The 27924-nt window shown below is 41.5% G+C and overlaps 1 protein-coding gene across 2 annotated transcripts in view; it reads left to right on the top strand.

Annotated features, from left to right (window-relative positions):
* Nucleotides 1-1183: 1183 nt before the first annotated feature.
* Nucleotides 1184-27924, top strand: part of LOC139550944 (protein FAM110B-like) — a 49679-nt gene continuing 22938 nt past the window's right edge. Inside the window, exon 1 of one of the 2 annotated variants that reach the window (XM_071362239.1) lies at nt 1184-1310. The gene's annotated coding sequence lies outside the window, so the exon portion shown is untranslated. The remainder of the gene's footprint in view (nt 1311-27924) is intronic. The other variant, XM_071362238.1, reaches the window with a different exon arrangement.

Raw genomic sequence — 27924 nt, forward strand, 5'->3', positions numbered from 1 at the left:
GTGGGAAGTTGACTTTGTTTAGGGCACTTAGCCTTTGAGCTTCATGGTTTGTTTTTGTAGTGTTTATTGTTTTTGTTCGGTGTCATTTTGATTTAATAAAGAAAATGCACCTTGGTCCTCTCTTTTCAACAGCTGTGACACCTACGCTTCGTGTTTTCCACTGGCTCCCTCACCACCACAGAAAGCACTGCATTTTAGAGCTGCCTTAATCAAGAAAGCAAAAAAGAGTCCAAGTTTGTATGTGGCTTTATTAACTCAATTATATATATATATATATTGTTTGCAAACTGATATGTGACACGTATTAATGCCAAAATAACATGCAAAACAGGCAACACATTATTTTTTTAGCTTAATTAACAGGTGGGACTCAAAACAGATGGGTCTCTGCCCTACCTTGTGGGTCGTTACTGGTCAGCATGCAGTCAAAGCTATAACCACTTTTGGAGTTAACTAGTGCTCTCCAATCGTATGCTGATGTCGACAGCAGATGGGAGTTGTAATCATAACATTGCTAAGTTAGCTAGCTAACACACATTTTGAGAAAACAAGTCATTTTAAGTGGTTAGTGAGACTGAGCTAGCAAACAATAACAAAAGTATAATTTCATATTAGAAAAATATTCCATCAACAGGCTGCATTTCAGGAGTCACAGTAGCAAGTACTCCTGGTGCAGTGTTCAATTATTTAGCCATTTAAAGATGTTTATTTTTATTTTTAAGAACTCAGTTTTTGCCAAAGACCTCACTGGCTTTCATGCGATGTAAACGTGAGCTTGACCGAGGTGTCGTACTCGATCCATTGGAGCGCTGCGATTGGTTGCCCAACATTATGAAGCGGGGCATAGCGAAGGCTCAGGGTTAGAGGTTCCAAGGCCGTTCTATTCATTCTGTTTCTATGGATCTAACTGTGCCTTGCGTTCATAAAAAGGAGGTGTATCTTTTAAGAGAAAATGGAACACATCATATACAATGGTAGGGGTGCACAGATCGACTGAGAATAAAACATACTCTCGAATCTCAAACACAATCATTTATCGTTAACAATCCATCGATATTAACACGAAATAATGTAGAAATAAGAGTTTTAATCACTCTTTGATGACTTATATGCAAGACAACTCGGAATATTGTCCTAGCACCCCCCCCCCCCCTTTCCATGGCGCAGGGATACAGACTGTACAGTCGCTTGTAGATTGCATTGAATGAGCTTGTTTGGCGTTTCCCTTGAAGCTTTGAGGCCATCCCCACACATTCCGTCTAACGGAAAGATACCGCAGCATCTTTTGTTTTCCTGCGCTGGGTATCAAGGTAAGTGTTTTACCTATGGTTTACCTGCTACGATTATATCTTCCGCACGGACTGACGTAGACATACATTCATATGTCCAGTCGTTATTTTCCCCAAATTATCCACCAACGTAGGCTATACATCAACATGGCTGTTTGAATGATGTCGGCTATTCACTTAAATTTTTACGACACAAAATACGATACGGTCAGTCTGAATGAAAATGTTAAAGTGTGCGACGTCGTGTTTCAACTGCCATGCAATCACGAGCCAACGTTCGTACGTAGCCTACTCTGGTTGTTTTTTGGCTCACATTGCACCATACAGGTGGCTGTCATTTAGCTAAACTGCTGATAGAACGTTGCATCTTTGCATTGTGCATCAGCCTGAAGCAGCAGGTCACAATGAAACGACTCCTAAACCTCAATGTCGCTCTTTGAGGTTTTAACATTTTGTCAAGATGATGGTTCGGGTGGCTCGAGCGCTGGTGGGATTGCAGAGTCAGCATCGTTATTGTATGGGGTTATGAGATGTGACATTCGAGTAATTGCCCACTAACAAGCAAGAACACTTGGACTTTCCAGTCCACTGGGAACATGGCAATGTTATGGCTCCTCTGAGATATTATTGTGCTGTTTGTCCGTTTTGTCTATGTTTTTAGGCTGAAACACTGTATCATCATAAGATAAGTGGGAAATTAAGAGCAAGTGTAAGTTTGCATTGATTATTCTTCAGTGTAATATATTAGCATTAGGCCTGTAGCATGGAATGCATATAGTAACGAGTAAATAGAGGCTACCGTGTTCACTTGTTCTGTTTGACATGTCATATCCGTTAGTGCACCTGTCTGTATACCCACTCCTCACACTTCACAGTGAATAGCTGCTGGGCCCTTAAACTCTGTCTGAATCATTTGATCTACAGAGCCTGGTACACAGCTACACACAACAGGTTTATGAATATTGAGATTGGAGTGTGTGTCTGTGTCAATGTGTTCGTTGGGAGGCTGGGGGTGGTAAAATGATTTGGGTAAGTGTCAGTGTGAATAGATTGTCATGACAAAACGAGTGAAAGGCATTAGGCTTGGATGACTTTAGCAGGAACCCTTTATTTGAATGTTCCATCATACTGCCTGCATAAGTCATAAACATGACTTAGCTTGACAGAATAAGTAGCCTAATGACAGTATGTGAAGCATGATACACTCATAACCGGTTTATAACAGAGACCAGCGAAGAGAAGCAAGTGGTCATAAACAGATGCATTTGGCCCAGGCCTTATCATTTTTAAGCTGGACACTGTTGTGATGCATATTGCATAACATCAACAGCCAAACATTTAGGCTAAAACCCTGACTGTGTGTAGTTTACCAACTCGAAGCAACACATTATGACAACGTCAACACATTCCATCCCTGATGTGTAATTAACCAATTTGAATTCCCCTGTTGATCACATTAAGATTAAACACTTCCCAGTCTCTCACCGATAAACTCTTCCCCTTTTTGGCTTGACCAAACACACACCCAGGCTGGCACAGCCAAGACAACAACAGCTGTTGATTCTAGTGTTACTCACAAAAACTTGTTAGCTGTGAGGAATGCTGAACAGTGAAGAATACGGTTTGTTACGGTCATGACTGGCACAGACACCATGCCTTTGTTTGAGACAGAGAGAGAAAAGACTGCAGTGTTGTGTTCTGGGTCCAAAACCAGATCTCTAACATATGGCCTCGAGATCAATGCCAGGTCAATGATGTTCGGGATCACCGTGGTTAAATTATATTTATCCCACTATTCCCACAACAATGGATATGAAGTTGAGAGTAGAGGTCGACCGATTTAATTAGGGCCGATTTCAAGATTTCATAACAATCGGTAATCGGCATATTACATTGCATTCCACGAGGAAACTGCGTGGCAGGCTGACCACCTGTTACGCGAGTGCAGCGAGAATCCAAGGTAAGGTGCTAGCTAGCATTAAACTTATCTTATAAAAAACGATCTATCTTAACATAATCACTAGTTAACTACACATGGTTGATGATATTACTAGGTTAACTAGCTTGTCCTGCGTTGCATATAATCAATGCGGTGCCTGTTCATTTATCATCGAATCACAGCCTACTTCGCCAAGCGGGTGATTTAACAAAAGCACAATCGTTGCACGAATGTACTTAACTATAAACATCAATGCCTTTCTTAAAATCAATACACAGATGTATATATTTTTTAAACCTGCATATTTGGTTAAAAGAAATTCATGTTAGCAGGCAATATTAACTTCTTACGGCTGAAATCCCGTTAACGGGATCGATTTGACAACAGCCAGTGAAAGTGCAGGGCACCAAAATCAAACAACAGAAATCTCATAATTAAAATTCCTCAAACATACTAGTATTATACACGATTTTAAAGATAAACTTGTTGTTAATCCCACCACAGTGTCCGATTTCAAAAAGACTTTACGACGAAAGCATATCATGCGATTATGTTAGGTCAGCGCCAAGTCACAGAAAAACACAGCCATTTTTCCAGCCAAAGAGAGGAGTCACAAAAAGCAGAAATAGAGATACAATTAATCACTAACCTTTGATCTTCATCTGATGACACTCATAGGACTTCATGTTACACAATACATGTATGATTTGTTCGATAAAGTTCATATTTATATCCAAAAATCTCAGTTTACATTGGCGCGTTATGTTCAGTAATGCTTTGCTTCTAAAACATCCGGTGATTTTGCAGAGAGCCACATCAATTTACAGAAATACTCATCATAAATGTTGATGAAAATACAAGTGTTATACATGGAATTAAAGATATACTTCTCCTTAATGCAACCGCTGTGTCAGATTTCAAAAAAGCTTTACGGAAAAAGCACACCATGCAGTAATCTGAGTACAGCGCTCAGGCACCAAAACAAGCCATACAGATACCCGCCATGTTGTGGTGTCAACAGAAGTCAGAAATAGCATTCACATATTCACTTACCTTTGATCTTCATCGGAATGCACTCCCAGGAATCCCAGTTCCACAATAAATGTTTGTTTTGTTCGATAAAGTCCGTAATTTATGTCCAAATACCTCCTTTTTGTTTGCGCATTTAGTTCACAAATCCAAATTCAAGAGGCGCAGGCACTTAGTCCAGACGAAAAGTCAAAAAAGTTATATTACAGTTCGTAGAAACATGTTAAACGATGTATAGAATCAATCTTTAGGATGTTTTTAACATAAATCTTCAATAATGTTTCAACCGGACAATTCCTTTGTCTTTAGAAAGGAAAAGAAACACAGCTAACTCTCATGGGCGCAAGCCTGACTGAGCTCATGGCATTCTGCCTGACACCTGACTCAAACAGCTCTTATTCTCTCCCCCTTCACAGTAGAAGCCTGAAACAAGGTTCTAAAGACTGTTGACATCTAGTGGAAGCCAATCGGACCAAATTTTACACTGTATATTGGATAGGCAAAGACTTGAAAACCTACAAACCTCAGATTTCCCACTTCCTGGTTTGATTTTTTCTCAGGTTTTTGCCTGCCATATGAGTTCTGTTATACTCACAGACATCATTCAAACAGTTTTAGAAATGTCAGTGTTTTCTATCCAAATCTACTAATAATATGCATATCTTAGCTTCTGGGCCTGAGTAGCCGGCAGTTTACTCTGGGTACCTTATTCATCCAAGCTACTCAATACTGCCCCCCAGCCATAAGAAGTTAACTAGGGAAATTGTGTCACTTCTCTTGAGTTCATTGCACGCAGAGTCAGGATATATGCAACAGTTTGGGCCGCCTGGCTCGTTGCGAACTAATTTGCCAGACTTTTACATAATTATGACATAACATTGAATGTTGTGCAATGTAACAGCAATATTTAGACTTATGGTTGCCACCCGTTCGATAAAATACGGAATGGTTCCGTATTTCACTGAAAGAATAAACTTTTTGTTTTCGAAATGATAGTTTCCGGATTTGACACTATTAATGACCAAAAGCTCGTATTTCTGTGTTTATTATATTATAGTTAATTCTAGGATTTGATAGAGCAGTCTGACTGAGCGGTGGTAGGCAGCAGCAGGCTCGTAAGCATTCATTCAAACTTTACTCTGTTTGCCAGCAGCTCTTAGCAATGCTGGATCACAGCGCTGTTTATGACTTCAAGCCTATCAACTCCTGAGATTAGGCTGGCAATACTAAAGTGCCTATTAGAACATCCAATAGTCAAAGATATATGAAATACAAATGGTATAGAGAGAAATAGTCGACGCGTCATAATTCCTATAATAACTACAACCTAAAACTTCTTAACTGGGAATATTGAACCACCAGCTTTCATATGTTCTGAGCAAGGAACTTAAACATGAGCTTTTTTTACATGGCACATAATGCACTTTTACTTTCTTCTCCAACACTGTGTTTTTGCATTATTTAAACCAAATTGAGCAAGTTTCATTATTTATGTGAGACTAAATAGATTTCATTTATGTATTATATTAAGTTAAAATAAGTATTGTTGTTATTGTCATTATTACAAATATATATATTTATTTATTTTATAAAAATCTGCCGATTTTAATCGGAATCAGGGTTTTTTTGGTCCTCCAATCGGTATTGGCGTTGAAAAATAATAATACGTCAACCTCTAGTTGAGAGTAGTAGGCTACTCTGTGCTGTGCTATAATAGGCTACATGTTTGTTGCCCCCCTGCAAAGGGATATAATTTAGGCTAGCCTACACTCTTTGCAATGGCCAACAGCGAGGGCCAATGTCAAGATGAAAACACAATGTGCATGCTAACACAAATAATGTGCTTGCTGCCTCTCCATCCCATAAAAATGATTCAGCATGACCACCATAATATCTGTCAGGTTACATGAAGAAAACAAATCATGAAGATGATAAACTAGCCTACAAATTTGCTTACGCAGGAAAAATTCAATAGGTCACTTGAAATATGTTCCAAAGCCTACACATTTAGGACATATTCAGATATGTAGCCTAACTATTTGCCTAAATACTCAACCCCATATTAGCCTGCCTATAGTGAAAGACCAGTAGGCTAAATCCCTGTCATGTGCGGTACTAGCTCAGGGATCAGGGGATGGTGGAGCCCTGGCTTTCTGAGGAATGCCATGATGGTCAAAGCAGAGAGGCTCAGTGGAAATGGATGCTGTGATGCGGGAACAGTTGAGTACACAGACAGACAGAACATGAACAGAACAGTAGTCAGCATGCAGCTCTGTCTGAGAGAGAGCTAAGGGACAGGGAGGGAAAGAGGACGTGGGGGTGGGGATGCCCTGTGACTGAGGTAGAGATACTTTTTGTTATGAATACTGACTAGGCTGTGCCCCCCCCCCCCCAGAGTAATTATTTCGACTGGTCAAAATGTTTAAACTCATAGGCTATTTTTCCATATATAGACACACCCTATGTGTTTTAATAAAATCAACTACCGTATATGTAAGCCACTGAGCTTGTCTGATGCTTTAAGCACACTGTGATGAAATAATTAAGACATACAAATGACTCAAGGGAGCCAGAGATCAAGATCGCCTAACCAAACAAAAAATAAATTGTTCCCAAACCATCACCTGCTGCTGGCCTTCGCAGATTCTGCCATTACTCTCCCAAAGTTGCCGGTAATAGGCTAAACCAGGGATCGGCAACCTTTTCCATTTGGAGTGCCAATTTATCTTACCATTTCTACTGATCTGCGTGCCAGTTATGATTTTCTTATGCACATTTTTGTAGAACATTTATTCTATAATAAAGTCTTTATCTCAAAATCATTGTCGTGGTTAATAACAATTATATCTAAATGAAAATGCTACAAATCTAAAAGCAACTTCAATTGCCATTGCCAACTATGTAAAAATAGCTTATATAAAGCCAACAAATAAAAACAATATCCTGATAAAAATATATCACATTGGCTTTGCATGGCCTGTCTGTAAGGGAAGACCCCATGAAATGGACAAAAATGAATGGCATCTTATTGGCATTTGGCGAATCAAGTACACAACCGCAAATAACACTCAAATGGACGATAGTTCATCAAAAACATATTGCAAGTGGAACATGGCAAATGCCAAGTGTCATACTCCAGAAATCCCAAAGGTGGAGAGTGCGCTCTACCGTCCGTTTGCCATATATGATCATAGGAAGTCTGCTTCCGAACCCAAAAGTCAGTGAACCATGTCCAAATGGCATATAAAGTATTGAAAGTACCAAATCAGGATGTTATGTCCATTTGCCATATATGATCATAGGAAGTCGGTTTCCAAACCCAAAAATCAGTGAACCATGTCCAAATGGCATAGGAAATGTCCAAATGACATATATACTGACCAAATGATATATATCACTATGTTAAGCCCTGAATCAACCTAGAAGGTCTATTTGTCATGTTTGATCATAGGAAGCAAGAATTTCTCATTGATGTTGATTCAGCATGTCCATTTCCTAATGGGAAGTCGTTATGGATATACATTGGCAATGGACACTGTCAACTTGCAGAAGAGCATGTTCACACTGACAATATAGCATATGTGTAATGGACACTGTCCAATCGCTCGTTGGTGTTGATTTCAGCCTGTCCATTTGGTGATGTTAAATCCTTCATTAAATACATTGGAATTGTACACTGTCTGTTTGCAATGTCTTACAATGGGCATTTACCATGACGAATTGGACATGCTCTAATATACTGCAGAAATGCCCAATTGACTGGCTCGTGGAACTCGGGATGGCCGAGCAGTGATAGTGGTTCCTCTCCATTGCTTGTGGAAGTTTTAGAAACTTCAGAGTGTTTTCTATCCAAATCTACTAATAATATGCATATCTTATCTCCTGGGGATGAGTAACTGGCAGTTGAATTTGGGTATGCTTTTCATCCAAATGTGAAAATGCTGCCCCCTACCCTAGAGAAGTTAACCATCATCAAACGGACGTTAGATAAATGGCTGGTTCTATTTTTCCTTACACTGTAGGTTTATGTACTTTGACGTGAAGCTGTCAAATTAGCACTGTATTACCGTTTTCAACCTTTAATCCCAGAAAATGGGCATTAACTCAAAGAGCGTTGAGGCCTCAACGACATCTTGTTTCTGGGCTAAAAGTACATTTGGCTAAACCTGTGCTCACCGAGTTTCATCTTTGAAGGGTTTTCCGTTTACGAGAAACGGCCATGTCCATTTGGTGTTTTTGTTTTGTCCATTTGCAATATACAGTCAGTCGCCATCTGGTGGAATTTTCCGGTACAGCAGAAAAATATCCCATTAAAATATATATATATAACGCGGAAACCAAATGTCCTAGAGACTTCATTTGATGACTTCCCGGAAGACCGGGCACTGGGGGACGCCCGAGAGGCGGCTGGTTAATTTTAATAATACCCACGGACGTCTAGTAAGGGACCGTACATTTGTAATATGGAGATCCTCATCAAACATACGGGAAATGCCACTTGCGTCCCTTAATGTATGAACTTGAAACATTGTATCAACTATCAACTTGGTCCAGCCCTAAGCTAACAAACTTGCAACATTGTATAAAATATTCTGGACCCTCAAGAGTTTCCCCTGCCAGTGAGCTCTGGACAGACACAGCTGTAGGCTATTTGCGCAAGGGATAAGAAGTAATCAGGTAGGCCTATTTTATAACATTTCCACCGGATCAGAGCATGGATCAGAGCATGACGGGTTATCGAAAGGGAGCGAGCTGGAAAGATTTTTCAAATAGGCTACATTGAGGGAACTATTGTCATTCTCAATGGATGTAAAAACAGACTTTGTTTACTTGCTGTTTGAGGTGAAGAAAAAATTACTTTGAGAATCTCCACAGCTCATTAGTGGTGGTGAGTTAAGACAGAAATACTGTCAGATCCCCAAATAGGCACATTTTATAAGCCTACATGTGCACTCAAGCCAGGTAGCCCAGGCCTACTTCTATGCGTAGTCAGGTGTGCGTCCTTAGTCAACATTGACAGGAGCGCTCCAAACAAAACACAATGAATAAATTGACCTCGTAAATGGAATGAAATAAACCAAAACGTGTTTCTCACAAATGTAGCCTAGGATGTGTTCTCTGCAAACAACATGTCCACTCCAAAATTGAGAACAGTAAAAATAGTAATATATTGAATTCATTGACAGAAATGACGGTATCCAAACAAACATTGTAGATTAGAAATTATGTGAATTAACGGTTTATGTACTACTGGTCTGCCATCCCTGCGGCTTCCGCAATGGATTAGTCCACTGAGACATGCATCAATCAAGACATGTCCCATACATGTTTTGGGAATTTTCTGCAATTTTACACATTTTGCCACGGGGCAATCTGCAGTTTTATAGCTAATCTCATGCTATTGTACACATTTTGCCATGAGGAAGTTTATCATTTTTAAAGCTAAAATATAAATGTATTTCCATGACAGAAAAAAGTAATTTTGGACTGACCAATGTAGATAGTTACATATCAGGAAATTTCGATTAGAAATCTTTTGGATATCAGAGCAACCTGGATGGAATCTTATTTGAGTCAGAAAGGATGTTCATATGATAGGGAAGATATTCAAAACCTTGCAGAGAGCCTATCCAACTGACAATCTCTTAGAGAAAGAAAAATACACTTTTGGAACCAGGACTTAAAACAAACAATGTTGGCACAAGATGGAGGGAATGTTGGAACATAACTAACAAAATTACAGTTAAAGAAAATGTACACTTGCTTAATCCAGTATAAACTAATGTATGGAATGTATTATACGAGAGACAAAATTCACAAATTCTACAGCACAACGGCATAGTCATGTCTTCAGTGTTAAACTAATAATGACTCCATAATCCATGCCTTCTGGGAATGCTATAAAGTCCAAAAGTTATGGGCGGAGCTGGAATGTTGTCAGACGTATTACAATATAAACATCTTTTTAATTTGTCTGTTTGCAAATTTCAAGACATGGCATTATGGGGGTGTAGTGAGACACCCAATGGGCTGGACGATTCTCTTCTCCTCTTGAAAAACGTCTACTAAAAATGTGGACATCAATCAATCCGCAATCATTAACACAATGGAAAAATCTAAAGATTTATTATTGAAATATTGAAATATCATGGGCGACTGAGGAAAACCAAATTGGTACAATTGAAGGCCATGTGGAAAACACTAATGCAGGCACTAGGGATGGGGGTGTGAGCATGCAGGTCTGGGCAGATGAGATGTAGTCATTGTTCGTTTCAGTTATTTTGGGCCTCCCATAACATGAGAGTGAATTAAAATTCATTTCATCAGAATGTCATTCCAGTACACTGCTTGCTATTGATTCTATCTGATAGTGTTTGCATGTTTAGGTAAAGAGACAAATAATGTCCCCGTTTGGAACACTTGACAAGTAGAGAGCATGCGAAAGATGAATTGGTCACACAGTGTGAAAATGTATCTTGATAGTGATGAGTGGGTCGTCATCCTCCAGGCCTGACCTTGTGCCTGCAGCGATGGGATCTAGGGCTGCAAGATATATTGAATGAATTAGATTCTTTCAAATGTATGTTTTTTTTGCGCGATATTCCAAATACCTATATTGCAAGGTACCTGTATCGTATTTTCTTTTTAATGAGCATTTATGTCCGCTTGTTCTTTTTGGTCTCGTCTTCTTTGCTCCTTCTGTGTTGTGTTCACCTTCCCATTTACACCAGAGATCTGTATATAATGACAAGATGCTCATCTCTCCGCCCTAACAATGGGAGTCGTTGTCCCAAAGGCGGCAAGGCAAGCGACAAGGTTAGGTCCAAAATAAGCCCATAGAATGCATTGGGCTTATTTTGGACAGAGTTTGGCGAGAGTGAAACCGCACATCTTCCTCTGTTTACACACAGACATCAAGCCCCTCCCCCTGCCACTCACACAACAAAGATGAGAGATCACTTCTTCCTCTCTGACAAGCGGTTTCAACTCGCTATTTGCATTTGAGGTTTGGTCCAACAGAATGGGTCATATGGACACCAACACATTGAGACATTATTTTACTGTAACAGAGGAGACGTTAACCTTTCTAACCATACCCTCAATTCTGGAAAATTCATTCTCAGTTTGTCGCACACAGCATTGGGGTACCACGTACCGCTTGTAGCATTTTAGCCAAAGACTGTTATACAAGCTGTCTAGTCAGTTTTTTATGCTTATTGCATATTTATAAAACACAAAGGATTTGGCAACTCATTCTGAGAAAGAAGGTAGGCCATTTGATTTCAACATCTGAACAAAGTGGACAAGCTAGCATGCTGTTCAAACAGTTGTAGAATGACAGAAGGGTGTGTTCATAACAATTCAACTGTTCTGCCTTGTTAACTAGCAAATAGATCCTTGAAACTTGAAATATAAAGATTAACTGGCTACGTCCTAGCAGGTGGGCTTGTTCTTGAGAGATTGTATGAGACCTGTGGTTATTTTCTATAATGCCTGCTACAAGATGTGAATGGTTGCATGGTTCTGGTTAAATTTGTAACAAAAAGGGCATTTACATAGGCAGACTTATGGTTGTGGAAGGCTTATATTTAGCCAAGGTATAATTGAAGAAGCCCTGAATTCATTAGATTATTGTTGACTGTTTGAAATGCAGTGTATTTGACCTTTAATTGTACAACAAAGCTTATTTAGAGAGAACATAAAATGTAGATATACAGTCGTGGCCAAAAGTTTTGAGAATTACACAAATATTAATTTTCACAAAGTTTGCTGCTTCAGTGTCTTTAGATATTTTTGTCAGATGTTACTATGGAATACTGAAGTATAATTACAAGCATTTCATAAGTGTCAAAGGCTTTTATTGACAATTACATGAAGTTGATGCAGAGTCAATAGTTGCAGTGTTGACCCTTCTTTTTCAAGACCCATGCAATCCGACCTGGCATGCTGTCAATTAACTTCTGGGCCACATTCTGACTGATGGCAGCCCATTCTTGCATAATCAATGCTTGGAGTTTGTCAGAATTTGTGGGGTTTTGTTTGTCCACCCGCCTCTTTGAGGATTGACCACAAGTTCTCATTGGGATTAAGGTCTGGGGAGTTTCCTGGCCATGGACCCAAAATATTGATGTTTTGTTCCCCGAGCCACTTAGTTATCACTTTTGCCTCATGGCAAGGTGCTCCATCATGCTGGAAAAGGCATTGTTCGTCACCAAACTGTTCCTGGATGGTTGGGAGAAGATGCTCTCGGAGGATGTGTTGGTACCATTCTTTATTCATGGCTGTGTTCTTAGGCAAAATTGTGAGTGAGCCCACTCAGCCCCTTGGCTGAGAAGCAACCCCACACATGAATGGTCTCAAGATGCTTTGCTGTTGGTATGACACAGGACTGATGGTAGTGCTCATCTTGTCTTCTCCGGACAAGCTTTTTTCCGGATGCCCCAAACAATCGGAAAGGGGATTCATCAGAGAAAATAACTTTACAGTCCTCAGCAGTCCAATCCCTGTACCTTTTGCAGAATATCAGTCTGTCCCTGATGTTTTTCCTGGAGAGAAGTAGCTTCTTTCTGCCCTTCTTGACACCAGGCCATCCTCCAAAAGTCTTCGCCTCACTGTGCGTGCAGATTCCTTCACACCTGCCTGCTGCCATTCCTGAGCAAGCTCTGTACTGGTGATGCCCCGATCCCGCAGCTGAATCAACTTTAGGAGACGGTCCTGGCGCTTGCTGGACTTTCTTGGGCGCCCTGAAGCCTTCTTCACAACAATTGAACCGTTCTCCTTGAAGTTCTTGATGATCTGATAAATGGTTGATTTAGGTGCAATATCACTGGCAGCAATATCCTTGCCTGTGAAGCCCTTTTTGTGCAAAGCAATGATGACGGCACGGGTTTCCTTGCAGGTAACCATGGTTGGCAGAGGAAGAACAATGATTCCAAGCACCACCCTCCTTTTGAAGCTTCCCGTCTGTTATTCGAACTCAATCAGCATGACAGAGTGATCTCCAGCCTTGTCCTCGTCAACACTCACACCTGTGTTAACGAGAGAATCACTGACATGATGTCAGCTGGTCCTTTTGTGGCAGGGCTGAAATGCAGTGGAAATGTTTTTTGGGAATTCAGTTCATTTGCATGGCAAAGAGGGACTTTGCAATTAATTGCAATTCATCTGATCACTCTTCATAACATTCTGGAGTATATGCAAATTGCCATCATACAAACTGAGGCACCAGATTTTGTGAAAATTCATATTTGTGTCATTCTCAAAACTTATGGCCACGACTGTACAGTTGAAGTCGAAAGTTTACATACACCTTAGCCAAATACATTTAAACTCAGTTTTTCACAATTCCTGACATTTAATCCTAGTAAAAAGTCCCTGTCTTAGGTCAGTTAGGATCATCACTTTATTTTAAGAATGTGAAATGTCAGAATAATAGTAGAGAGAATGATTTATTTCAGCTTTTATTTTTTTCATCACATTCCCAGTGGGTCTGACGTTTACATACACTAAATTAGTATTTGGTAGCATTGCCTTTAAATTGTTTAACTTGGGTCAAACGTTTCAGGTAGCCTTCCACAAGCTTCCCACAATAAGATGGTTGAATTTTGGCCCATTCCTCCTGACCGAGCTGGTGTAACTGAGTCAGGTTTGTAGGCCTCCTTGCTCGCACACGCTTTTTCAGTTCTGCCCACAACTTTTCAATAGGATTGTGGTCAGGGCTTTGTGATGGCCACTCCAATACCTTGACTTTGTTGTCCTTAAGCCATTTTGCCACAACTTTGGAAGTATGCTTGGGGTCATTGTCCATTTGGAAGACCCATTTGTGACCAAGCTTTAACTTCCTGTCTGATGTCTTGATGTTGCTTCAATATATCCACATAATTTCCCTGCCTCATGATGCCATCTATTTTGTGAAGTGCACCAGTCCCTCCTGCAGCAAAGCACCCCCACAACATAATGCTGCCACCCCCATGCTTCACGGTTGGGATGGAGTTCTTCAGCTTGCAAGCCTCCCCCTTTTTCCTCCAAACTAAATGATGGTCATTATGGCCAAAAAAGTTATATTTTTGTTTCATCAGACCAGAGGAAATTTCTCAAAAGTACGATCTTTGTCCCCATGTGCAGTTGCAAACCGTAGTCTGGCTTTTTTATGGATGTTTTGGAGCAGTGGCTTCTTCCTTGCTGAGCGGCCTTTCAGGTTTGGTCGATGTAGAACTCGTTTTACTGTGGATATAGATACTTTTGTACCTGTTTCCTCCAGCATCTTCACAATGTCCTTTGCTGTTGTTAGTGTATGTAAACTTCTGACCCACTGGAATTGTGATACAGTGAATTATAAGTAAAATAATCTGTCTGTAAACAATTGTTGGAAAAATTACTTGTGTCATGCACAAAGTAGATGTCCAAACCGACTTGCCAAAACTATAGTTTGTCAACAAGAAATTTGTGGAGTGGTTGAAAAACGAGTTTTAATGACGCCAACCTAAGTGTATGTAAACTTCCGACTTGAACTGTATGTCGTGAATCACCCATAAATTTGAAGAAATTAAGATATTCGTTTTTGTTCATATAACCCAGCACTAGATGGATTATCCAATAGGGCGAGTTTCTTTCTCAAACGTGGATACATCTCCATGCTTTGTCTTCATTCTAGCGATATGCGAAGCGGAGGTGAGTCTGGTTCACACGATGGAGCGGGATTTTGATGACATTTAGTTTGCTTGAAGCGATTTTTAGAAGTGAAGCTCTCAGCTGCTGCAAATGCTTGACCTGGAACAATCTACAAATCACATGAGAATCTTTAAATCATATTACTCTGAGAATCAGCAGACTACTAAAGCAGAGAGTATGAGTATTATGTAAAAGACCAGCATTCCAACGAGGGGCTGAGTGGACCTGTGTTTATCAGCCTTTTCTGTGCCAGGGACTGGCAAACTGTGGTTCACAACCTTGTAGCTGAGATTAAAACTAGTTCTTGAGAGCTGATGAAATAGTGTCAGCTCCCTATCTGACAGAGCAGTAAGCAACATCACAAGGACCGGCGCTGGTCAACAGACCAGAGGGTTGAGAACCTTTGTTAGCCTACTTTCCCACCTTTTTTAACTTATTTATTCCAAAGTTCATGTTCTTCCTCAGAAAGAGGGGCAGGTATTTTGGGATGCTGATGTTTTATGTTCAACATTCTGTTTTATTGCTTGGCGTCCTGCTAAATAGTAAGATCTGCTCCAGCTGTGAAAGGTTGCGTTTCTGCTGTTTTTTTGAAAGAGACAGCCTGAACAGAGACATGAACAGAGAGCCAGGCCTTGTATCTAGGGCTGGGAATTGCCAGGGACCTCACAAAACGATATTAGCACGATACTTAGGTGCCCATACGATATGTATTACGATTCTCACGATTTTGTATGTATTGCGATTCGATATTGCGATTTGATGTTCCAAACATGTTGCTCACTATATGTCTGCTGCAGAGGGACCAGAGAGCACGAGAAAATTCGTTTTGATCAGTCATGGGGGAAAAAGCGCTGAAAAGCTGTTGGCTCACTATTTAAAAAGAAGATGGAGGATAAGCTATAGGATGAAAAATACTGGAGTTTTGTCTCCGGTACAGCCGACTAACGCTACCTAGCATAAAACAATATTATAATAATTGACATGGAGTCAAAGTATCGATATGTCATCCAAAATAATATTTTTTTTCTCTCCATCACTACTTGTATCCCCCATGGTAGGCCCCCCCCATCCTGCTTGTTTGATGTAAAATGGGGTGCATCTTAATGGTCTATAAGAAGCTACCTTTCCCCCTCACTCTCCTCTTCATCTGCACTAATCTGAAAAGATAGGGTAGGTGAATCGTGAAAGGAAGACGCTGGATCCCTACTGGAAATTATCTGTCACCAGTCCAGAGCTTTCAGATCAGGACCAAAGACCATAGTAGCCATCTGAAGTTTAGACTTGTCTGTGGTGATTTTGGTTATTATTTTAAAAAATGGAACAAATTATTGTAGCACAATCACTTGCCACTCAATAAGGTTTAGGCCTAACAGATTATGCCTTGGCTATATGAAATAGCAGAGGTAAATCTATGATGTACATGGTGGTCCATTCCATCTACTACTGATCTCAAGGGACACAAAGCAGCTTATGGTGACTGGTACGGAGGTTAGTCTGGGGTCCTTGGAATAAATATCACACATCAAATAGCTAGTGGATTGCTATGTTCGACAGCACCTGTACCACATTTCCTCTCTTCTATAATGTAGGCAGGTCCTTTCTCTGCCCCAGGGCTGGAGGTTGCCAGTGACATGTTGAGAGACCAAGTCAGTCGTGACTAATCAGACATGATGTGGTGGTCAGCGAGACGTCACACGTTTTGATGAGGACATTTGTTAAGACTTAATTATTTGGGCCTTACTTGTTGAGTGTGCAGCTGGCTATGTTTGTGTCATGAACATTTGGAGTCAAAGTGTGGTTGCCACTAGCAGTGGCATCAAATAGTCAAGGTTCCTGGAAATGTGCACAAATTACAGTCATAGCAGCATCTCTTAGAACAGTTATGTTCAGTCAGTGTAAGTACAGTGGGGGTCAATCCTGCTAACCAAAAAAAAACTCAGTTTCTGTACTAAAACAATAGTGCACAAGTAGGCCTACATGGTACAGTGGCTGAGGTATGTTAGTTTGCAGTCTGAGGAGCAGTAGATAGAGACTGGGTCAGACAGCGTTTACTAGGACAGCTCCACTGATATGAGCCATGAGGGAGCAGAAAAACGGGGAGAGAGGGCAGTGTAAAGAGCGAGGGAGAAGGGTGTGTGTAGTAAAGCATGTCAGGTTTCAGCTGGACCCCCACTTCTCACGAATGGATTTAAAGTAGCAGTGGAGTTTTACTGAGACTGGTATAAAGCTGGCACTCGGAAGGGAGAGGGGGAGGAGGAGAGAAATAACAGTCCAAACACTTTGGGGAGGGGTCATTTACTGTAGACGGTGGTGGCCTTGAAGGTTGACCAGAATCATCTCTAACTATACTAATTACAATGGGCCTGGTGTGATGGCGGCTATCTGGCGGATGCTTAATGCATTAAAACAAGCTGTGATAAAACCTTGCAGCTGCTGCTGTTGTTCGGGAATGTTCTCTGCTGGTTGTAAGTTAGTATGGTGGCTGTTATCTCAGACCTGAGTAAATGTACTGTTTAAAGTGTATGATAATGGCTAGGTTGAATAGTACCACTGTTATAGTTCGCGTGTGGCTGTCATCTCAGCTAGCCTGTTTTATGTCTGGGCTGTTCGAGTTAGCTGGGATAATTCTGAGATTGCGGTGGTGATAACATGCATTTTGGATCATTTGAATTCTCTGGAAGGTTAAGCTATGTGAAAATGTGGCGTGTGGTGTCAAGTTAGGGTCGTAGTATTGCGGCTATTGGTTGTGATAGCGTAGCTTATGTCTGTATCATGTTGTGTATGTCGTATCATGTCAGAGATTATAAACCATGTGGTTCGAGCCCAGAATGCAGATTTTTCTGAAAGATGTGGTATATCAGACCATATACCCAAACAAAGTACTTTTCACTGCTCCGCGTTGTCGTGTCTAAGAACGACTTTTAGCTGTGGTATATTGGCCATATACCACACCTCCTCTGGCCTTATTGCTTAATTATAGTGTGGCCGTTTCAGTTCTGATAATGTTTCTGTTATGTTAGTGTGTAGCCTACTAAGTCACGTTTATAGGCTAGTTTGTGATAGTGGGGCGGTCGTTTCGTCTCTCGGTTTTGATAGTGTGTGGCCCTAGTCTCATGTTTCCCGGCTCATGTGAATCCTCTGGAGGCGGAGGATGAAACCCATCTGTCTGATTCCTGACACATCAATGGAGAGGAGGCGCAGCTGCGTCGTGGACCCAGCAGGCCTTTTCCACACTCGGTGAACATGTCTGTTTGTTCTGTCTTTTGCCTCCAGTCAACGGTTGCCCTACCTGCAGTTTTTAAAAATATTTTTTACTCGAGTGCGTCTGCCTCCAGAGAAACAAGAGAACTAGCTGGTCTGATCATGTGGCCTGACACTCACCAGTGTGAGGTGTCTCAGATGGCAATTTGACTACAAAACCCCAGATACCTCTAATAACCATCCAACACATTATAACATGCCAATCAAACACACCTGAGCCCTGGCAAATAGGCCTACTGAACATCTGCATATTGTACTAACACATTGGTGTAAAGTAGTGCTGAGCCATTAGTGCTTTTTGAGGTCAGTTTCGGTTAGATTATACAAAAATTATCACAGTAAAAATTAAATGCACTATGCATTATGTGGTTTGAATTCTCAAAATTATAACAATTAATAAAAGTCCCATGATGGTAGTGGCTGCCCAAGACTGCTTATCACTTATTAACCATAAGGTATTCACAAATCTGTAATAAACTGTTTCATTTGTTGTGTATATTAGATTACTTTTATTATTTCATTCTAAGTCATCATCTCATCTCTATAGAGCCGCTTCCTATGCTGTCTGATTCTTCAGTAGTCCTTCAAAGTAAATAAGGTATACTTTTATGACTGCTGAGTACCTTCTGTCAGTCACTTGGATAATGTATTTTCAGGTAGAGATACCTCGTGAAGCAACCGCTCTCTATCCCTCTCGATGTCTCTTCTCTCCCTCTCCTTGTCTGCCCCTTACTAACCTAACATAGCAGCCATAAAGGAAACACACAGACCGGACAAGTAGGTGCGCAATGGATTCTGGTCAGTGTAGTTAATTACCACATTTTCTCCTCTAAACTATGTAGAATATTGGCCTGTGGGGAAACTACAACTCCCTACTACATCGCACAGTTTAGGCTTGATTTGATTTGATTTATCTCTAGAGAAACTGTGCAATGTGTGCATTGAGCTCACAGAAAAACCTAAACAAAATGGAATTCAAATAATTGAACCACATTTGTCAGTTGTTTGACATTTTGGATAATCGCTCAGCACTAGTGTAGAGCCCTGCACAAGGACTCCTAGGCAGACGCAGTCTGTTCATTTGTGCTTGATTGCGAGGAGAGCTACTTTCAGGGACATTCAGGAACCTCCTTTTTTCTGTGATGTAGGTCAAGACCTTTTCATTTTAGTGAGTGTACTTCTAAGCTGCTTGAGTTCTACTGTGCTGTTATGTGAGGAGGGTGCACATCACGTCCCTTTGTGCACACACTGACTGATTTTCAAAGTCCCGAAGCCTTGGCAGTGTATAGTCTTAGGATTAGATCCGGAGTGACATTTGTCCTGCTGAGGTTGTGCTTATGCCTCACCTTTGCCCTGCTTCTGCTTGGCGTTAACCCTTCCTGGGTCTCAGGCTGTCTCTCTAGAGGTCTCTCAGGCAGACCTGTTCATATGCATGAGGTCAAATGCCACTCTCGACTGTTTTCACCCTCTAAGAAACAACAAACCCTGATAGGCCTACATAGGGCTGGACTATTTGTGTGACATTCATAGCTGTGTATTAGATCAGTGGTTCACAAACTGGGGGGCGAGCCGTTCTAATAGTAGAATGCACAAGGTGCAATTTTGAAATTGGGTAGTGCATCATCAGTTTTCCTCTTGTCACTGCAGACCTTAGAGAGCTATTTATAACTTGTCAGAATGTCCAGATCAACTAGTCCATGTCAGCTAACGTTTTTGAGCTAGGTCTTTTAGCCCATTGATTTTTGTTGTTGTAATGTTTGAGTCCGATATCACATGAACACACATAAGACATGACAAAATGTGTAGAATTGCAGGAAGTTTGCTTTAAAATGGCAACATTATCTCCGCCAACAAGAGGGGTGTGAACAGTTTGTCATCGACAGTACTTGTGCCAAATAGACGTCACACTTTTTTGAGTGAAAACGTTTGGGAACCCCTGTCTTAGATGTTTTGTGACATTCATATAACCTTTTTTAATTGTTTTTAATGGTGATTCCATTGAGATCAGGAAGTAGCAATATTACCCTGTAACTCTGCTTTATTTATCTGCACCCTGTAAGGTGTATTTGTTTGTTGTCCTCCATCGTCGTCTGGGTATTGTGTAAAGGCTTATTTACAGATGGCTGGGATTGCTACCGGAGTCGTGAGATTATTCCAACATCAAGTCGAATGAAGGGGGATTATAAAGCAGCACTGCTGTGAGTGTGAACGACCCACCAGAAGGTACTGATGAGACGGCCCTATTGTACCAAGCCTGAGCAGATGGTCTCAACCAAACAGTTGAAGGGTGCCAGGTCACGAGCAGTTCCCTATTTCCCAAACGCAAACAAGCAGTGCAGAGGGATAGAGAAGAGCTGTGTCTACAGTAGCACTGCGGACGATTGTGACATTGACAGTATTCGGATAAAGTCACTAACTGCTCTCTACCTGTAAGGGCAAATTGATTTAGGTTTCGAATTAAGTCAGCCTGTCCATGTGTTGGAACATTCTTTATCATTTTTGCTGAAACCAGACTACATTGCTGCAGATAAATGATATACAGGAGGGAAAAAATGGTGCCTGATTTTACAAATGTTTTGTCCATTGACGAAAATGACTTGCAATTTGTGGCAAATAACCTAAATCTGTTGTTATTGTTTTCCTTCAGCACCTGAGGCATCCTGTAACCTCAGCTGTAGCAGCAGAATCTCAGATGCGAATCAGAGAACTAAAGGGCCTGTCATGGCAGGTGAGGTTCAGGTGGATGCATACAGGTGAACACACCTGGTGCTCTTCAATGGACTCCTATCTTCAGTAGAACTGGTCTTCTCGTTCCAGGTGTCGTTGACAACTGAAGACCTGTCCTAACTATGACTTTCATGTTTTCCGTCTTGTAGCGGACTTGTAGCTGATAGAGCACTTAACCTTGAACCAGTTAGAACTTGTTCTTCTCTGCCCCCTCCCCGACCCAGCCTGCTCTTCCATAAACCTATTTTGTTAACATGTGCTTTGCTGTCGTCCCTCAATGTAAAATAAAGATGCCCAAAGAACAGTATCAGTATCCCTGCCCCCTAATGTTGCCTCCCTCACTTGTTCCAGTCACAACTCCACCTGCCCATATCCAGTAACGCAGGGACAAAGAGATCCTTGCTGGTGTTGTTATGACGATGAGTTGTGACCTCTGCAGTACTTACCAGGGAAATATAACAGTAATAGGAGAAAGAACCCAGACAAAAACCCACCTTCCGTCTACAAGTGTGCATCCTCTGTAGTCAAAATATTTGACAGAACTGCTCTTAGTGGAGACAGGTCTTCCTGGGACAGGATTGGGCTCACTTCCATTTTAACTCAATAAAAAACAAAGAAGAAATGAGCTGTTTCTGTTCAGCCTCCGAACTGACTTGTCCCCAACCCTGTCGTAGGATTACTTTGAGGTCATGTCATGTCATGGTACACTACAGTATCCCTGCTTCACCCATAATGTTTATCTGTGGTATAGCATCGTAACCTCTTAATCTTAAGACCTTTTGGGTCCATGATCCGGTTGTCTCTAAGACTTTTAGTCTGAGACTACGGCTGTTTCAGGAAGGCTCGGCTTTCTTTTTGAGTTTGTGTGCATTCATGTCCCTAGTTATTAGCCCTCTGAGTTGAGCCAGTGTTGTTTTGTTAGCCTATTATTTGTGGATGGGACATTTTTGTCTGATCTTCCTCCGTGAACTCTGTAACCCGGTGTATTGGGACAATAGGCAGTGATTACGGTGCTGTACAGTCGATCTTGGTGAATTAACCCCAGGGTCAGTGAGATCAGTCTGAGGATGGGATTAAAGGGTGACCCAAATCCTCTGCACGGGGGTGGGGACGTAGTACCTGATACAGTAGTACTCTTAACTATTTTTGTTTTGTTTCCGCATCATCTGACCTTTGTTTCACAGTCAGTCACTCTTACGTAGGTCATAACGAGGCCAGTTGTCTTTAAAGACAATGGTTCGTTTTTAGGTGGTGTCCACTGACCACTGTCTATCTACTATTGGTTTTCCTGAGGTAAACTGTTGCATCAAGCACGACATCGACAAAATAGTTGAAAATATGAATTGACTGGAGGCCAAGTGTTCTCTGTAAAAATGTACCATATACAGTATATTTTGCTCAGCAACACCCTCAATATGTGAAAACGCCTATCTTCAGTTTTGCTTGGACGTCCCCTGGGATGCAGACTGACTGTCGTCCAGACTACAGACTTTCCCGGGGATCCAAAACAAGAGGATTACACTTATTCAGGTTGGTGGATACAGGTCCCCTCAGCCAAATTGGTTTCTCTGCCATAAAAAACAGATCCTGTCCAAGTTAATACTCAACTATTTTGGCTAATGGACCCTATGTCTGGATGTAGGCTAAATGTAGGCTAGTACATTAGTACATGGGTCCACCTTGGTCGATCAGGTTGTCTCTCATAGTTAGGGCAGTAAGGATTTAAGTAGGATGCAGTTGCTCATACAGACACTGACTTAAGCGTTTCCCCCAAAATGCTTCAGGTTAGGATTTAGGGAAGCCAGCTGCTGCTAGATCTGTGCTTATGGGCAGCTTTTACCCTGAGTGTTAGAGTGAAATAGCTCTGAAGGGTAGTCAAAAAAGCAGGGTCAGGTTATGCAAAAAGTGGATTGCTGAATTTGGAGAAGCAATGAGGCTAGCGAGGTCAGGTACAGGGTGGCCTGAATGACCGCGTTTTACATTTCTCATTTTCTCTTTTGAAGATTTATTTTATTTTATAATGATAATAGCCCACACCAGTTTGTTTCAAATGAACCGTGCTAACTTTGCCAGTGTAAATAGAAAGCGGTTTGCATTGGGCGTCTTAACTCAGTTGGGATCCTCATTCTCTGGTCTGAGTGTTCTCTTATCTGGCTGTCAATGTGGGAGTGTTCCTCAGGCTTCACCTCATGTAGTCTTTCGGACCTGTGGACAGGGTCATGGTTAACTCAAGTTTTGGCCTTTTGTTATGTCGTTAACTCTTCATCATCCCACTTGGGAGAGAACATTACCCTGAGAGTCATTGGCCTAATCTGTGTTGAGGGCTGCAGCAAGAGGATTACTTCTCTCTCGTGCACATTATCAGAATGTCCAAGTGATCTTATCCTTCCTGTGCTCAAAATAAAGAATACGATACCTTTGCTTGTCTTTTCTGTGTTGACTTGTTGAGGTTAAACAAGGGCCTTGCCGAATCTTGTCATAAGAGTCTTGCCACATGGTTTGGCTAGCATTAGCATTAGCTGGCCTGAGGCAGGATGTTAAGCTGTGATTAAGGTGGCAGGTAGATAAGACTGTATTAGTTTAATGGGGTCTGACAGCAGGTTCTCATGTCCTACTCAGTTATTTTCCTATGTGTGGTTGTACCATTTGGGTTGTAAAAGGCTCCAATTTGGGCACCCTTATGAAGGACGCCAGTCTACGATGTGTACCGTGATTCTGTGTTTCCTGATACGGCAGCTCTGGAAAGTGCTTGTCAACATTTGGGCTGCCAAGAAGAGCTGCTCAAGCAGTAAGTTTGTCTGCTAATTTGCTTGTTTCTTGTATCAGGCAAGGTGTTAGGACAACAACCTGTTAGGAATGTTTTTTTTTCCTAGTAAGATGTGGCACATAGTTTGACGGTGTTGAAAGTTTTTATTTTTATACAGGCTAGTAGAGCTGTTGTGACTATTTAGCAATTGCTATAGGCCCTACACAGGTCTATCTTCACCCTTGAATTCCTGCCAGTGTACCAGTATCTATGGCTAAGCCTTACGTCCCTTTCCAAGAATGTCAGTCTCATGGCCATGTTCAAACCAATATTCAGGGGTTTTCAGTCTTCAGTTTTCAGTCAAAATAGCAACAACATTGCAAGAAAGTGCATGAAATTGACACACATTCAGTCAACTTGATATTTGTTTTACTCCATAGCCTATTGCTGAATTCTGTTATGTATGTGCGAGAAGTGTATTTTCTCATACCCTTTTAACTGTTAGATACCACTTGACTGTCGTGTCGATCTCGATTTCAGTGTGGCTCAAATGTGTGACCAGTACAACTGTCACAGCACAGGGGGCGTCCCTCTCTCCTTCAGTTTTCAATAAAAGCAGACAGTTAAAGACGTCATAAAATACGGAGGCGGAGATTGATCTCCTCTTTTACTGTTGAGTGTCTGCCCTGGTTTACATGACGGATGAATCACCATGCAGCTGATTGATCGGGACTAACCTCCTTTTTTAACATGAGAAGATAATGGGCCTCCAGTCGAAATAACATGACTCACCTCACTAAGGGATCCCTGTATTGGCTCTTACTACACAGATGGTTCTTTTTCTGTGGTTCTGTAGGTCCTTTGTTGCACAGAAGGCTACCCAGTTCTCACACATGTTAATAATGAACTGAACCATCAGGTATGGTTACTGTTAGGGAGAGTCTAAGACAGATGTTCTGGACATATGTCTTACTGCTTACTTGAACTAGTGCAATGACTCTTGAGAATGATGTGCAAAATGAAAATCTTAAAAGAAGATAAAAAAATTTTTTTACGTAGACCTAGCCGATCCTGCATTGTCGTGCTGTATCTTTCCCCCACTTACTCCCATGCACATGCGACACCCCACACACGTGCTCTGGAGTGCTGTTACACTATCATTCACTGCTTCGTGAGGTCATGGCATGCAGACACTATCCGTCGCCATTATGTCTTGGCTGACTAGTCTACACACACACTTGCATATAGGGACACTGGGGCTGACATTGGGTTCTGAATTCCTTTTTTGGGTGCAATAAAAATAGTCTGGAATCAGAGCATGCAAAAACCCAAATAAGAACAAAAAGTCTTACCCTACTAAGGCTCTGATATCACATGAACAACACCAGTAAGCCTGCCGCTCTCCGCACTTAGCGCATAAACATTGAACGCATGTACGCACACCGTAAGGACAGGCTCGGTCTGTCTACGGGGGCTTGATTGAGATCATTGTGTCTCTGTCCTCTCGGCAGCGTTATTAAAAGAATGGCTGCTTCACGTCGTCTCCTGATGATTCCATTTATGAAAATATAATACTGCAGCTGATACCCTGCCTGGCTCACCCTCACGTCTGACTATAGTAACAGTCCACTGAATGCCTACAATCAGATTAGAGAGGGGAAAGGGGTGAAAGAGGGGTTATAAACATCCTACAGAAAGGGAGCGAGAGAAGGTAAAATCGAGAGTTATTGTATTAAACAGAGGTCATATTACATAGAAAAAACTGAAAACACCATTCAGTGGAATATATTGTCTAGGCCTGGCTTTTTAATTAAAAAAAAAATGTTTTATTTAACCAGGCAAGTCAGTTATGAACAAATTATTATTTACAATGACGGCCAAACCTGGACGACGCTGGGCCAGTTGTGCGCTGTCCTATGGGACTCCCAATCACGGCCGGATGTGATACAGCCTGGAATTGAACCAGGGACTGTAGTGACGCTTCTTGCACTGAGATGCAGTGCCTTGGACCACTGTGCCACTCGGGAGCCCAGCCTGGCTGCAGCCTACAACATCTTAACTCTCAGCAGCATGTGTTTGCCTGGTGCTGCAGGTGTCAGTGGCACGCGTCAGCTGATGTCACGGTCTGACAGGTGGACTGCTCCCCCCCTCCCTTAATCCTGACACTGCGGGTCCTTGCTGCTGGTGCAGGCCATCCATCTCGGTGCCTGCGGGGAAACCATGGAAGGGTAAGGGGGGGGTTGACTTTGTTTTCATCTCACCCTAAAGGTCAGCAAAAAGTATTCAGCAGCAAGCGGCGGCAGTAAGAGAGGTGTGTGTAGGGGTGGGTGTGAGCGGGGTCAGGTAGCCTAGCGTTTAGACGGTTGGGCCAGTAACTGAAAGGTTGCTGGTTCGAATTCCAGAGCCAACAAGGTGAGAGAGAAAAAATCTGACTGTCTGCCCTTGAGTAAGGTACTTAACCCTAATTGCTCCCGTAAGTCGCTTTGGATAAGAGCGTCTGCTAAATGCCTAAAGTGTGTGTGTGGTCCGTAACAAGATTCTGGGCCACATTGATTGTCTAACCCGAGCCATCACTGTCCAATGAAATGTAATCAGGCACACGCCATGATCTGGTAATGCCTGCGTGTGTGATCGTGTCTGAGTGGGAGCCTGTTTCCAGGTGTCAAGTGACTGTTGTTTATGTGTGTGTTTCAATACTGGGAGCTTGTAGATGAATAACCCTAAGAGCTATTCAGAGGGTGCTGATATGTTTTCTGTGTGTTTGTGTTGGTGGGATGCGGAGTAGGCCTAATCGTATTACTTAATACTGCTGCAGAGGTCAATCTAAAGCAGCGGAACCTGTGTAATGGAAATTCATTGAGGCTTTATCTAGTTTTTTTCTTCTTTCAGTGTTGTCATAAATTATGTAATGAAGCCTTAACATAATCCGAGTAAAACTTTATAGATTAAACCATTGTTTTTACCTGCCCGCTATTTCACAGTTGAGCATGTTGTTCCTCTTTAAAGCGGCACTAAAACAATCTTATGTTTTTGTTCTGATGGGGTACAACAGTTGAACTAAGCTCATGAGGCATTTATATGTTATATTCTTCAAGAATCAATGAGTAGGCCTACATATCATTCACTTAAGTCCAGAAATGGATGTAGCAACTGCTGATTGCCCCTTTAAATGTCCTTAGACGTGTGACTCTGACTGCTCATGGTAGAGGATACGCCACATGTATCAAGGCTTGGTTGAATAAGACCAAGCACTGTTTCCATGCCAAAGCTGTCTTATTTTGATGACTTGTGTATTTAAAAAGGATATATATTTCACCTTTATTTAACCAGGTAGGCCAGTTGAGAACAAGTTCTCATTTACAGCTGCGACCTGGCCAAGCTAAAGCAAAGCAGTTCAACAAAAACAACAACACAGAGTTACACATGGGATAAACAAACGTACAGTCAATAACACAATAGAAAAATCTATATACAGTGTGTGCAAATGTTGTAAGATTAGCAGGTACCACACACATAAGGTACCAGTCAAAGGTTTAGACACACCTACTCATTCAAGGGTTTTTCTTTATTTTTCCTATTTTCTACATTTTAGAATAATAGTGAAGACATCAAAACTATGAATTAACACATAGAATCATGTAGTACCAAAAAAGTGTAAAACAAATCAAAATATATTTGAGATTCTTCAAAGTAGCCACCCTTTGCCTTGATGAAAGCTTTTCACACTCTTGGCATTCTCTCAACCAGCTTCACCTGGAATGATTTTCCAACAGTCTTGAAGGAGTTGCCACATATGCTGAGCACTTGAATGCTTTTCTTTCACTCTGCGGTCCAACTCATCCCAAACCATCTCAATTGGGTTGAGGTCAGGTGATTGTGGAGGCCAGGTCATCTGATGCAGCACTCCATCACTCCTCCAATACCTCTTATACAGGTCTTCATTACATTGTGCATACAGGAATAAAGAACTCTCCGGGAAAAAGAAAGGCGGAGGTGTGATTGTGACTCATGGTGTGATTATGCTAACGTACAGGAACTCAAGTCCGTTCGTTCACCCGACCTACAATACCTAACAATCAAATGCCGACCGCATTACCTACAGAGAGAATACTCTTAGGTCGTCATCACAGCCGTGTATATTCCCCCTCAAGCTGATCCCATGACGGCTCTCAAGGAACTACACTGGACTTTATGCAAACTGGAAACCGCAAATCCTGAGTCCGCATTTATTGTAGCTGGGGACTTTAATAAAGCAAATCTGA

The sequence above is a fragment of the Salvelinus alpinus genome, chromosome 23 (assembly GCF_045679555.1).
Source record: "Salvelinus alpinus chromosome 23, SLU_Salpinus.1, whole genome shotgun sequence".
Taxonomy (NCBI): domain Eukaryota; kingdom Metazoa; phylum Chordata; class Actinopteri; order Salmoniformes; family Salmonidae; genus Salvelinus; species Salvelinus alpinus.